General features: G+C 37.5%; 1 long non-coding RNA gene across 1 annotated transcript; it reads right to left on the bottom strand.

Moving 5' to 3' along the window:
• Positions 1–396: 396 nt before the first annotated feature.
• On the bottom strand, positions 397–1,408 carry LOC135417699 (uncharacterized). The gene is made up of 2 exons (XR_010432183.1): positions 1,206–1,408; positions 397–1,160 (listed from the first exon to the last, which is right to left on the bottom strand). It is a non-coding gene; the product is annotated as an uncharacterized LOC135417699 (long non-coding RNA).
• Positions 1,409–8,558: the final 7,150 nt, after the last annotated feature.

The raw sequence follows: 8,558 nt of genomic DNA on the forward strand, positions 1-8,558 counted from the left end.
TGAATAATAGAAAACTTAAGAAAACAAGATGTAGAGCAATCATGAGAATTCCTCTAATAGGAAATAAATTTTTCGTTCTAAAATATAAGTGTTGCAATCTGGTATCTGTCCCAAACTGACATTAAATTAAGAAAGAGAAGTCTATCCACCAACAATTACAAAGAAAAGATTGGGGGGGGGGGGTTGTTTGGTTTTTTCTCAATTTTTTCTCTCATGATTAGTCCTAATACAGAAGAAACCTTTTTTTAAGCAGAGTAGACAAAAAGAAAACAGGAGTTTAATTACAAGTTGTGGTGGTTTGAGCCACTGCAAAAATTAAAATTTAATTTTCAGGCTTCCCCCACCCCTTCCCACAATTTTATCTCAACACCAAAGAGAAACTTTCAGGCAAGAGGCTTCTATAGGGGAAAAGGGGAAGTATATACATTTATTTTACACAAATAAATATACTGTACAAGCTAAAAGCAACTATATATATAATATTATACACTTCTATCAGTCCCTTTAAGCTTCTCTCTCAATTCAGTCCAGGAAAAGCCCTTCAGGATGATAGGTAACCAGTCTTTCTCTCGTGGGAGTGTTCAGAGAAATCTGATTCACTCCCCTCCACCAACCTTCAGCTGTTTACTGAAGTCTCTTCTTCCTTACGAAGTCCAAGAAAATAGTCTGAGTCCGTGCTCCCTTGGTTCCGTGTCAGTCTCTTCTGTGTGATTCTCTCTCTCTCTCTCTCTCTCTCCCCCTCGGTTCCGTGCTGCTGTAGTTCAGTTCAGCTTATCACATGTACACGTCTTGGAATTTTCATTCCTCCTCCGAGTTTTCGACTGTCCTCCATTTAAATCACTGCAAGGACATCCTCCAGGCCTTTCTCTGGTCCGTCTCCAATTTTGTCTGGGGTTATCTCCCTGGTGCTGGGTTGCGTTCAGCCCATCCACTTTGGCTCCGCTGCAGCGCTGAGTCTCCCCTCCACTTTACAGTGAGAGGGAAAAGAAGCCCCCCTCTGCAGCCTAGCTGGAAAGGGGGAGGGGAAAGAGGGCCTGGCTTCTCTCTCTCCCTCTTATCTTCAGGTGCTGTGAGTCTCTTCCCTCACAACACACACTCACTCCAATGCTGCCTCCAGCCCTGGCTTAGGCCAGAGTTGTGGGCCGCAGGGCCCCCCTTCCCTGGAGGGGAAAAAAGGAGGCCCTGCCACCCCTGGGCCTTCTCACACCCACACACCCACACAGCAGCAGACACAGCAGCAGCCGGACAGACCGATGGCCAGACAGACCGATTGCCAACAACTTCCGGCGGTTGCGTATATATGATTTTTCACCGGAGCGAACAAAACAAGCAGTGATTGCCCCTGCAGGGGACACTGCCCTGGAATCCAATCACCTCACCTATAGGCCACCCAGCTCCCAGGGGAGGCAATTTTCAAACCATGACACAAGTTGATAGAATCATAGAATGGTTTGGGTTAGAAGGGACCTTAAAGATCATGTAGTTCCAACACCCCTGCCATAGACAGAGCCGCTGCTCACGGTGGAGAAACTTCTACCTTCTCAGCTACAGATACTTGGCCCAGTCTTACACTGTTCCAAGTCCCTGTAACCCCCCAGCCAGGGGCTGGGGAGGCCCAGCTCCCAGTGGGCTCCTGCCCTTTCTCCTTGTGGCTCTACAACATGGCTACTTCTCCAACAACAACTACAACTACCCCTTCTCTTCTGGTCTGCTTGTGATATATTTATATTTTGCAAAAGCGCTCATTGGCTCAAACCTCAAGGGTCACCACCTCCTGGGGATTTACCATTTTATAACTTCAGGGGGAAAACTGTTTTCCCACCACCACACCAGATTAGCCTCTTGCCATGATGGAAGAGCAACATTCAGGGTCCCAATCATGGAATGGTATCAAGGTAACAAGTTTCTTCCGTTTTCTTCTGTTTCACTGAGTTGCCAATTACATTGTGGTATTATCTTCTCTGTTATTACTAGAATGTTGTATTCACAGTAACTCCCTCTATGCCAGAATTTTGGGGTCTATATATTATCCCCTCCCATGTTCTGACCCCACAAAACTTCTTTCCCTCTACTCATAAGTAGCAGCAAGCCTGTAACATGGTGCCTTACATGGCAGATACCTGATCTAGATACTCTAAATGTCAGACTGCACATAAGAGCCAATATAAATTAATCATGAAGCACCCACACTCTGCTTTATTATTTTACTGTCTGCAGTACTTGGGAGTAACTCCTTTCCTTACTGGTTTTAATGCATATCTTAGGCAAAGTGACAAAACTTCTTAAGGTAACATATAGGCATCTGCTTTTGTCTTTTTGTAGTATATAGCTGTCCTAAGTTGTCTTTCTGTTCAGTCTGCATGAGAAGGTGTTGTAGCTATCTGTAGGTTTGAATGAAAAAATATCTGGAATTTACAACATTTAAAACTTAACCTTCATTCTCCCTGCAGTTTACCTCTGATGGCCTTTTCCAACAGATGTTTTTGTCTTCAAGAAGGATTCTAAAAATCTCCATTAAAATGTATGTTTCCCACTTCCAACATATAATCAAGAAACAACACTTGAACTACAATACAATAAAGCGTGAAATCAGACATAAAAGATGACTTAACTCATCTTTCCTAAAGCTTTTTTTTTTTTTTCCAAAGAGTATCAGCATTCATAATAGAAAATTGAATAAAACTGAGATTTTGGCATTTGCAAATTATGTAAAAGGCTAATTAGATTTAAGAAAAATACAATTCCAAAAAAGGGGATAGGTTATAGTGTGTTTGGGTACAGGTATTTTAATATTTCTGTTAATAAAAAAATCCCAGATCAACTCTGCAGTATTTCAATACCTTATCTAAAACTACTACTGGAAGCTAAAGACTTATGGCTTCTACCTAATTTGTAGCTGGATGTGGTAGAAATAAGAGAAATATTTAATAAACAAGCAAGGTTAAAGCCAGGCTGACATTTCACTGATTCCCTGTATTTGTTAGAAGATGAATGTTTTTGTCAAGATATTTGCCCTCTTTTAGTATCATAACATGACATGCATTTGTTGAGAACAAATATTTAAAGACAAGATGCCAAGGCTAACAGGCCACAATACAGCTCCTGTTCTTACACATAACTGTAGAAATCATTTCATTCTTCTTAGGCGAAGAGTGATTGTTGCAAAATAAATTTTACTATGTTATTTTCCTATTTAAAATATGTTTCTCTAAATGCCTACAAATCATTTGTGGGCAAAGTAATAGAGATAAACTTATGGCCCCATGCAAAGCAGGGAAAAAGCTCTGAAAAATTAGACTCAACCTTAAAAGAATTATTTCATATTTCTACTTCGTATTACAAAAAGTAGCACTTAAACATTCAATATATTGCCAGGAACTATTTTGTCATAAAATAATTTCAAATGTGCAAACAGAAGTAGTGAATTGAAACGAAATTGGCAAGACATAAAAACTGCTTTCCAGTGTGCTCTGGTAACTGAGAGCGAAGTCTGGCCTAAGGATTTTTATTATAGGTTGAGGAGTAGTTGCTACTAAAAAGGCCCTGTAGTCTACTTATCTTATGATTATTCATTATATCTAAGAAGCATAGGACTCTCAGCACTGAGGATGTGTGTTTGTATCATAAATATAATCCTGCTAATGAGACTTTTATAGGACTAAAGCAATCTAATTAAATGTCATATTTAATTAATGTATCTATTCATTTACTTCTTCATTTAGTTACATGTTTCTTAGGTTGTCTTATTATCTCTCTGTCATGAGTATGTGTTTATAGAATCATAGAATGGTTTGGGTTGGAAGGGATCCTAAAGGTCTTCTAGTTCCAACCACCCTGCCAAGGGCAGAGATGCCTTTCACCAGACCAGGCTGCTCTACACCCCATCTAATCTGACCTGGATTGTTTCCAGAGATGAGACATCCACAACTTCTCTGGGCAACCTGTTCCAGTGCCTCACCACCCTCACAGCAAAGAATTTCGTCTTAATATCTAATGTAAACCTACCCTCTTTCAGTTTAAAGCCATTACCCCTGGTTCTACCTCTATACGGCCTTGTAAACTGAAGTCTCTCTCAAGCCCTCTTGTAGGCCCATTTAGGTACTTTGTGGGGGCCAAGGATTCAAAAGAGAAAACAGAAGGGGAGGACATAGTGTTTGAAGTTGTTCATCTGGAGGTCATAGGCCACTCTTTCATAAAATCACTTTCAGAAATCTTCAGGTGTTGTCTGACAACTTGTCATCTTTCTGTTCACATTACTCCCATGTCAAGATGATTGTAAAATTTCATTTTCAAGGCAGGACTTTGCAAACATTTCCAGAAAACAGTTGTTGTCGGGTTTTTTAAAATTTTCATGTTTACTGATCTTCCATGTTTAAATGATTTTCTACATCTTTGTATCTCTTTCTTTTCACAAATAAGGAACTCAGACAAATCCTGTTTATTTTGTACAAAATTGTGAAAATGCATCCTAAAAGTATTTCTTTCTAGTTGCTTGGTATAGTTAATTTTGAGTTCATTGAAGAAAAAGAAATATTTAAGAATGATATTTTTTGATACTCATTTGGATACCCTTAAGTATACTCTTCTTATTAGAAATGGATGAAACTACAAGTTCTTTCAAGAGCAAGAAGACCACTTTTCATAATCTCATATTTACATTTGAGGAAGAACAAACAATGCCTGACCTGAAGGAGTGAGCAGCCAAATGAATATCTACTTCTAGGAGAAAGGTAATTTGCTTTAGTGAAGCAATGACAATCATGATGAAAATGTTGCAAAGAATATGACTATTGGAAGGCCTGAGAGACAATGAAATACCGAGTAAATTTTACCACAAGTAATTTTTCAGACTGAATGCCCACATCTGTGTGTCTTGCATCAAATGCCTGGTTTTTTTGAAAACTGCATATGAAAAAGAAGTAGAGCACTGGCCAAAAACATTGAAAGAGGAAACAGTCTTGCCATGTCTGAAAATCCTCATCCTTGATATTTACAGAGTAAATTCCAAACCTTCTGTGATGAAAGTTATCCAGAAACAGTCAAAATTTCAATTTATAATTTAAAAAGATCCTTTTAAATGGAAAACACGGAGGTGATTTTATTCTCTAATGAGGGTTTTGAGGTTTTCTCTCTCTCCTTGAAGCAGTTCTATATTAAGGAGTCTATCTGCTGAGGATACAAGGAGTGCTTCTTCAGGTTTCAGTATGTCAAAACAGCTGCCCATGTGAGGCAGGATTATATCGACCAAACATATGATTAAAGAGTTCCTCTCTCAAGTGGCAACATGACCCAACTCTAGCTCCTAATAACCTGGAAAATTTTCCATTTCCCTCTAAAAATAACAAAGCAGCATTTCTTCAGTGTGGTGCTTAAGTTACAAGCTCCTGACAATAAAATAATAAGCCTTAGAGCCTTGAAAGCACTCTAAAATTATTATATTCATGCTCTCTACAATATATTAAATCTGGGATAAGATGTGAAGACTCAGCACAACAGAATGCTACAGAAGGTAAAAAACTGCTCTGCTGACTGCTTGGTACTGCTAGTTTAAATCATACTCCAGAGTATTATGGATCGGATTTGGGAAAAATATGAAGTGTATATTTATTGTTTTTCTTCTCCACAAACCATAATTGTCCTTCTTTTTTTCCCCACTAAATTCAGAAGTCTCACTTTCTTTCCCCAAGGCAAAATTAAGGCCTTGGTTGGACTAAAAATAACTCCTCCTAATTTAACATTTTACCTCAAAGTCAGTACATTAAGGAAGAAATCTCTGAGAGGTTTTCAAAATGAGATAGACTGAATTGACAAGTACTCTTCTGGGACATCTGTCTCTTTCACTAAAAAAATAAATTTTTTTGTCAACTTTTTCCCTGAGCTGTAACCAAAATTAATGTGAAGTAAGTGTTCAGTTAGTTTATGGCAATTCTGCCCCAAAATTCTATTAAGTAATAATAGGATTTGTTTCTCAACTACCAGTTTCTGTTTTGAAAGTACACCCCCATGTTCTCTGAATTCTCAGAACAAATTGTGATTGATTTCTTTCTTATCTTTCTCCTTTGAAAATAAAATTCTTGCTCTTTATCATTATAGTGTTTTAAGACGTGATCAAACTGCACCACTCAGTTTGTTTTTCAGATTTATAGAATTTTACCACCAGGGTCTTAAATTATTTGTCTAATTGCAACCAGAGACAGGCCTTCTGAAAGAAACATTCAAAAAAAGTTACTGCAAGAGGTTTCTCTATTTATTTGTATTTTTATAAATATTAATAATAAAATAAAATTGTCTATAGAAGTTTTGGGTTTATATGTTCCACATGTCAAACAGATAGAAGGTGTTTCAAAGAGAAAACTCCTAGAGTTAAAAGTTTTTGTGTAAAATAAACAAGACAGTGTCTACTCAGCCTAAAACAGACATATTTTTTGCTTAGTGATTTTTAATGTTTATTTGGGAACACTGTATGACTATGAGCACTAAACCAATTGCTGTCCTTTATGCTGAAAATTTCATGCTTTAGCTTTCAAGAGGCTTGGGTAGCTATTTTCAGAAGGAAGCAAATGAGTAACAGCATTAATGTTGTATTTCAGTTAGAAATAATAAAAAAAAATAGAAGGAGGAAAGTGAAAGAAAGAATTAAATGTTATTTTGAATGAGAAATGTGCATTTTCCCTCCAGTGCGTTTGTCAGCCAAAACAACTTTAGTTCAAGAGCTAAAACTTTTTCTGCAGATGTAGCATTATGGGTACAAGCGCAGTACTTGTGGAGCATGCCTACTTGAAAGGTGTGATTTGTTCGATAGATTTTCAAAGTATATATTAAATACATAAGAACTCCACTTGTAAATGAAGTCCATATTAAATTCCTTCACTTTAATCAGCGTCCTTCATGTCCCTCCTTCGCTCTATGGCTCTATGAAGTACTGAGCACTGTCTGTGTCCATGGAGTTCATTACTACTGAAAGTGGATGATAAGGAGTACTCTTCATCTCAAGATACAGTGTTCAAATTTCTCTGGTGAACATTTTGCATCAGAGTAGGACATAACCTGTCCCCTGTTTTAGTCCCTTTATCTTGATCTTTGAACTTCTGTTCACTAGCAAGTGGTTTGCTAGCTAATAATGATTTTGATGAGAGTGTCCCTTTGTAGATCTACTTGCATCAGAAATGATAACAGACACCTCTCATCTCTGCAAAGGGAGGAACTAAAGAGACTTTGTGGCTCTCTTTGTCTGCCATATATATTCCTTTTTTTTAATTATGTTTTACATTTCTAAAGTCTTGTTACAGACTATTACTCTGCAACTGTGAGCTGAGTCCTTATGAAAATTAGAGAACACAAACATCTGTAAATGTAAACACAGACATTGTGAACATGGGAAAACAAGAAATCATCTAATGAAATAGCAACACATTTCTAAACTAAATAAAAGATGAAACAACGGGTGAAGAAAGAAAATTAAGTCAGGACAAATAGGGATCCATCTAATATAACTTAAATATTTTTACAGTTTTGAACAAAGAGAGGTAAGGGTTATTCTTTCTTCCTATAAACTAAAAGTCAACCTCTTTGGCCTCAGAAAAACACGGAAGTTAGTAATTAGAATCCTACACCAGAAAATTTTGAAGTATAAAGGGAAGAACTTAGTCTTTCTCATTAGCTTTTATTAAGAACATTCTGACTTTGTGGAATTAGTGTAGCAAGTTACAAATGATGCATGAAATTAAAAATTTCTGTTTACCCTATAGAGTTTTCATCCATGGCTGGCAATACTCTGCTGGAATATATGCAGTAATAGGTTGCCAGACCTAGTCAAAATCTCTCCAAAACATGTATTTTCTCAGTCTAAACAGAACCATTAAAATGTGGTGAAGTTTGGGTTTGTTTTGGCTTTTTTTCACAGAAACTACTATTTTTCCTGTATAGAGGAACAAACATCTCAAATTCATTCCAAAAGTTGGCCATAACTATCTCGGTGACCTCATGAAAGAGGTACACCTCAGAAACCTGCTTGTAGAGTGCAGGCTGAAGGGCAGTGGATGGGAGCAGACATCAGGCAGATGCTCACACTAGAAAAAACCCACAAAACAAAGTCTAATATTTGTGACATACTGTCTCACAAGACATCAAGTTACTGAGCTACACAAATCCAGAGCTTGCTAGGCCAACACTCAACAAAATGGCTCTGTGCCTTCTTCACAGATGACTTGCAGAGAGTATCTAACAAGAAAAATACCCATAGGTCTTTAAGCAGTTCTTTAAGGGTAACCATACTTTCTGAGACACAAGATCCCAACTCATCACTCCAAACTCAGCTGTGCTAAACTTAAATGGTTTCTCTCAGTCTTACACATGCTTTCAGGCTGTGCACAGTACAGGTCTTTCCATGGCTCTATTTCATGTAGGAGATTTTATACTTACTTTTTTTTTTCCCCGTTCCCACTGATTCTTCTTTCATTAATCTCCCTCCAGGTATTTCTCATGAACAAACTAAGAATTCTAAATGAAGCATTTTTCCATCCAGAAAATGTAAACCCCACATTCATTTAACTTTTCCT

This window comes from Pseudopipra pipra, chromosome 1, assembly GCF_036250125.1.
Source record: "Pseudopipra pipra isolate bDixPip1 chromosome 1, bDixPip1.hap1, whole genome shotgun sequence".
Taxonomy (NCBI): domain Eukaryota; kingdom Metazoa; phylum Chordata; class Aves; order Passeriformes; family Pipridae; genus Pseudopipra; species Pseudopipra pipra.